At 41.0% G+C, this 6,000-nt stretch overlaps 2 long non-coding RNA genes across 2 annotated transcripts; both read right to left on the reverse strand.

Moving 5' to 3' along the window:
* Positions 1-3,550: 3,550 nt before the first annotated feature.
* Positions 3,551-4,156, reverse strand: LOC129743909 (uncharacterized). Its single transcript, XR_008736728.1, has 3 exons — positions 3,810-4,156; positions 3,677-3,751; positions 3,551-3,618 (listed from the first exon to the last, which is right to left on the reverse strand). It is a non-coding gene; the product is annotated as an uncharacterized LOC129743909 (long non-coding RNA).
* A 421-nt stretch (positions 4,157-4,577) lies between these two features.
* Positions 4,578-5,349, reverse strand: LOC129744609 (uncharacterized). Its single transcript, XR_008736954.1, has 3 exons — positions 5,250-5,349; positions 4,887-5,175; positions 4,578-4,816 (listed from the first exon to the last, which is right to left on the reverse strand). It is a non-coding gene; the product is annotated as an uncharacterized LOC129744609 (long non-coding RNA).
* Between the last annotated feature and the right edge of the window lie 651 nt (positions 5,350-6,000).

The raw sequence follows: 6,000 nt of genomic DNA on the forward strand, positions 1-6,000 counted from the left end.
TTTTAGATGCTTTCATTAAATTAGCAATTCATAAAGTTTTCGTGTTCATTTTGTAATTTGTATTGTCAAACCATTTTGTTTTTAAATCTGGCACTGTTTAGCATTTGTTTACTCACTCAATTTTTGTTGATGCTCGAAAGGCCTGGTTGCCGAATCTTCCTAGTTGGTCATCCTGACTTCAGATGTCGCTTTCCTGACGCAGAGACGAAGTTGGTAGATGGACCTTCGAAGATCGCTCGTTCGAATTCCAAATCCGCGGCATTTGTGTTCGTCCATCGCTGAATTGCTGAATCCGGAACGAACTTCCGGACACCGTGCTTTGATTTTCGTCGATATTGCCCTGATGTTTTATCATCCGCTGACTGGACAGGTGTGCCGACCGTGACGCGGAAAATGGCCTTGTAGAAAGCCAAATTGGACCTTACGCCCTTCCGGATACTGCTGGCGTGATGGTTCACCGGAAAACCTAGCCTTGGTCGGACCGAGGATGAATCAGAATGAAACCGACTAGAACCTCAGACTCCGTCCTCCTGGAACCCACTGGTATTTTGGCTCACCGACGACTTGACAGCAAAGCGGGGCAGGCACCACGAAATGATCCTGTAGTGTGCGAGTCGCCGCTCGCCCGAAATCCACTAACGTCGTAGCTCGCGGTACAATTTTGTCGCAAGATGGCAGGAAAGAGGTCAGAGCTGACCTAGTAGAGTCCCAGGCACCGCTCTTCTGGAATCTACCGGTGTTGTGGTTCTAACTATGAATCCTTAGAATGAGAACAGGAAGGCCTGTTGATTGTTGGGGCAAAACCAGAAGTTGCACTTCCGCGTGCCCTTGCTCAGGCGTGCTACTGTGCCGTAGCCAACCTCCCTTGAGGAAAGAAGAAAACGAAAACGACAAGAAATGAAAAAGAAGCCCTAAGGCAGCATTCCATAAGTAGGAGCTCTGTACGTGTTCTTTCGGATGCTCACCCTTTTGTTAGGGGCTTCTTTGTGCTGTGCCTTTTCCGTGTTTTCCGTACAGGTTAGCTCCACCTTCGAGTGCCGCGAGCGTTGTGAGCTGGTGGGATGTGAAAACACGGAATCAATATTTGGGACCTTTTCATTATTTATCACATTCGACACTCACGAATTTGTCCACTGGTCGGTTCCCTTCTCAAATGGCTTTTTACTTTGTGTTTCCGTTCGCGTCGGCTCCGTTCTTCTTGTGCCACGAGCGTCGTGAGTTGGTGTGATACGGGAACACGAAATTAATAATTCTGTTGGGAATCTACCCCTTTTGATTCGCACCTTTTACACTCACTTGAATAAGTTTGCTCGCCGTTTTTTCACCGGCTTGCTGCGACTCTAGCAGCGTTTTATCTGCTGGACGACTGCTGGCACGAGCGAAGCACATTTGAAGATGCCGGAACCACTAATGTCAATTTTCGTTTGGTCGTTTTTTCTTTTCCTTTTTTTTTGTTTGGTTGGCAATAGCAGGGTTGTATTCTTGTTCTGTTTTGTTTTCCCAATCGGCTGCACTGAGAGTAAACTATAACAACTTTTGGGTTTGACTGCATTTTTTGAAATTTTAATGAACACATTATTTATTCCGAATTGGTTTTCATTTAAAGTAAACCAAGTTTAAATTGAACTGTAACAATGCCATTAATGCAAACGTCGATATTATTCAACTAAGCATGATCAGAGAACAAATCAAAAGTAGAATTGTGCAGTGCTCTTTTACAAATTAACAATTACTGTTACAGTAGTTATTAAGTGTAATTTATATTATACAATAAGATAAAGGGCTGAAGCCTAGGATCTACTCCATAAAACTAAAAAACCCCAAAGCTAGGGACAATCCCCTTGCCCGATCCGCATGCCACACGCCAAAAGTGAATGCATAACCTTTTACTTTATGCCAAACGACCATTATGCCAAACGGCCATCATTTCAGAAGTCAATTATGCAAAATGTTTATTATCCCAAACGGCCATAATGCCAATCGGTATACAATCGTATTTTTTGCAGATTATTCGGTGATGCAGACGGTACTTTTAGACAACATTTAAAGCTTATTTACGATTTTTCATGTTGAGGGTCATTACTTTTTTTTTCATTGTAGATGAAGGATACGCAAGTGATATGGATGAAGGGCCAGCAATAGGTTGCTTAATATTAAAAAGTTTTGTATTCCATTGGTCGTACTGTTCAGCACATGTGCTAGTATTTTGTGGCATGACTTTACGCGTTGCTAGCCTGGCGGATCGTCTGAAACATATGCCTGGTCGCTGGTGGTCAAGTATAACGATTCCTTCGGTGTCCTGCGAGGAATACGGGGGTATAACCCGCTTGTCCGTCTCGTAATTTCTATTAAACTCAGCTCCAGTGGTGTCCTGCGAGGAATACGGGGGTGAAACCCGCTTGTCCATCTCGCGATCCTTGTTAATCTTAACTCCCACGGTGTGCTGCGAGGAATACGGGGGTGGAACCCGCTTGTCCGCCTCGCAATTCCTATTGAACTCAGCTCCCGTGGTGTCCTGCAAGGAATACGGGGGTAGAACCCGCTTGTCCGTCTCGCTCGATGTTCTCCGGTTTCGGAGGTGGTATGCCAGTTCCGGTTTACCATAGACTTCGGCACTGGCAGGGCCCAGGCGCTCCGCACAAGTTATAGCATTTTGAGGAATGGCTTTACGTGTTGCTAGCCTGGCAGATCGACTGAAATGGATCCCTGGTCCCTGGTTGTCGCGTATTATCACTTCCTTGTTGTCCTGCGAGGGATACGGGGGTAAAACCCGCTTGTCCGTCTCACTTTTCTTTGTCTTCTTCTTTCCCTCGGTGTGTTGCGAGGAATACGGGGGTGGGACCCGCTTGTCCGTCTCGCTTGATGATATCGGGTGTCGGAGGTGGTCTGTCAGTTCCGGTCCTCCAAAGACTTCCGCACTGACAGGGCCCCGGCTACCCGAGGTATTATTAAGGTTTTTTAATAGTTGGTTTTTAGATTTGGATCTGCAGTTGTCCTCTCTGTTAAGTCGCATTGAACTATCCACATTAGTGTTTGTTGAAGCCATTGGTGTATGTTAAAATCGCTCAGTTTAGTCGCCAAAATTGAGCATACCTGATGAGTAGAACTATCTTGACAAGAAATCTGACAGGAGATAGGAGAAAGAAAGAAAGATAAAGGAAGAAGTAAAACGAAAGAACAAGTAGGAGAAGAAAGAATAAGTAGGAGGAAAAAAGTTGAATAGAAAAAGTTTCCGGGAAAAGAATTTACCACGTTTATTTGATATCGCTAAAAATTATAAATCGGTTGCTAAAACCTGTGTTTAGTTATCAACATCAAGTGGAAAAGTAAGTTTCTGGTGGATTAGAAATATTCTTTAATATCTAAATCAAGTTTAACACCAGATTCTCAGGTTCTTCCTATAAAAGGAATACGAGCAGCTTAAAATAAGCTGTTGCCAAATAAACTTGGATGAGTTTTGATAGCAATTGTGTTTATTGTAGCTTCAAACTAAAATTAATATAATTATTATTTAGATGGTGATTACAAGTTTGTAGGTTATGAGACTTACATTTCAATCCAATTAACGCCGATTTGTTATTTGGCAACTAGCTATTGCTATTCTCGGTAGATGAAGACCTGCGTATGAATTTCATTAGTAAACAGCTTTGTAACGTAAATTATTAATCAAATTTACTTATTAGCGGAGACTAAGTATCCGAAATCGGAGTCGGAATCCAACGTGTATGATGCAGATCAAGTACCTACACAACTATCAATAAAGTTAGTAATAAGAATTCACAAAATAGATAGTTCAGTTTTAGCTATACCTGTGTATAAAACTAGCTATGATTATAAGCACTAATGAATTCTTTCACCGAATGTAGCTCAACAGGCTGATAACTTTTAGAAGGAATATAAAACTATAGCAATTCTAGCTATCTATGAGAACGGAAGTTCTTAGGTTAATGCAAGGTGGGTATATATTCAGGAGGTGTTCCCGAATAACGAATTCCCGATTCAGCCATTTTGGCTATGTAGGCTATGCAACTATGCGGAACTCATGAAGTTTGTTTACCAACAAACCACAGAAAAGCTGAGCAAAAAATAAACAAACTCATTGAGAGCCCCGCTCACTCCTCGCCTACTTACTGTGAAAGTCGGAGAACCTAGTGTATCTAAGAACCTTGGGTTAATGTTCGACTACACGGACAGAAAAAACAACCCACTCTAGGTACTTTTGACGTAAATCGCCACTTCAGTGCAGGAACTTACTAGTAGGTTAAAGCACAACAACCTAGAAGTAGGTAGTTGTGCTTTAAGGTACCAGTGGGTAGAAATGACTTACTTCGCTAATTTATGGGAAGAATGAAATAATTCTATTAAATTAATGTTTTAATGTTTTTTTTAATGTAGAATTTTTCCCTGGCGGATGTATTTCGGATAAAAGATTCGTTTTATCAATATTTTGAGGAAAATATATTTAGATTTTTTTTATTAAGATGAACAAAAACACTCTTCACATACATTTTGGAGGACATACTTACGGTGCACTTTCGGCTAAAATTTACAGCACAGAAAAACAGGACGTTGAAGAATTTTCGGCCAGGGAACAGTCGTTGCTGTTGCTGGTTACATAAAAAATTATCGAAGGGTTGGTTGGTTCCGTAAGATGGGGTAACACGATAAAAGTCTAACCATAGGTTATTCTAGAACTGACGGTAACAAAATCACACTCCGACGACCTACTTTCTGGACTGTGCGTGACCTCCATGAGATACTACGAATGGCCAGAATCGGAAGAGCAAACATGGCCCATGTTTTCTCTATATTTTCACTACAAATTGAAAACAGAATATGGTCAATAGATTATCAATTTGATTTATGATAACACACAAACAACTTACAAAATCTCGTTTTCGGATGTTTGCTGGGATCCATTCCTGTTGCTGTTCCTGTCCTTTTGTGGTCCATGGTGGTTTTCGTTTTGATCTCTCGATGGTGCTGAGAATAACAAGGTTGAATTATGTTCCATTGTCAACTTCCGAACTGCTTTTCAGCCAGCCTCTAGATATTCCTGGTTTTGTTATTGCTGAAATTTCCAATACCAACTGGAACCGTGCAGGGATATGCTTTTAAAGATGCTGCGGGCCACTCGTTAGTCATAAAAAACTTGTCCGTCAAATTGTTATGGCACTGAGAAAGAAAAAAGGAATTGCCGGAACCCTATGATATTTACATTCTTGGATCGGCAGCAAGCATATACTTACCGGAAACTCGGTCTGGTGGCCGCTTCCTGTTCAAGGATAAAATATTTCTGCCTTCAAGTGAGCTCTGCTCGAAAGTTTGCAGCAAATCGTCACACGCGTCTGTTAAGTTGAGAAAAAAATGTCGGCCAATAGAAGAAAAAATGTTACCCACCAACTAGGTACTTTGCTGTAAACCTCCAAGTAGATCAAAACTACCCACTCGAAACTACGTACTTTGGGCTTAATAGGCATCAACCCAGTAGTGAGTAGTTGAGTGGGTAGTTTTGTTTTGTCCGTGTAAAGTGCTCCACAGCAAAAAAATTCTAAAAGTACACGGAATCTAAAAAACGAGTGATCTATTTTTTCTTGAGTGTAATTGCAAAAAGATGTAATTTTAAACTCCTTTTGATGTAATATTAGACTTTTTTCAAAAATAGGATAGAAATAAACTGTTTTGATGTAATTTTACATTGCGTCGTGCAAAAATCAACCGGTCAATGAAATTTATGTCACAAACCGTGTAAATGTAGATCTGTTTGATTTAAAATTGAATGCAAATATTTAACTTCTGCCTTTTTATATTTCGTTAGTTTGCGCACAAAGTAAACAAGTCGAAAAATTATTCGGAAACGAGTGGATCAAAGGCGTAGCTACCTACAGCAGCACTTCTAGAGTCTTTTAAAGTCGTAAGTATACGTGAAATGAAGAATGCGGTTGAAACTGACTAGTTTTTTCTCCATTACAGCAAGGTCAGATTTTTTCGCAGAGGCTG

The sequence above is a fragment of the Uranotaenia lowii genome, chromosome 2, assembly GCF_029784155.1.
Source record: "Uranotaenia lowii strain MFRU-FL chromosome 2, ASM2978415v1, whole genome shotgun sequence".
NCBI classification, from domain to species: domain Eukaryota; kingdom Metazoa; phylum Arthropoda; class Insecta; order Diptera; family Culicidae; genus Uranotaenia; species Uranotaenia lowii.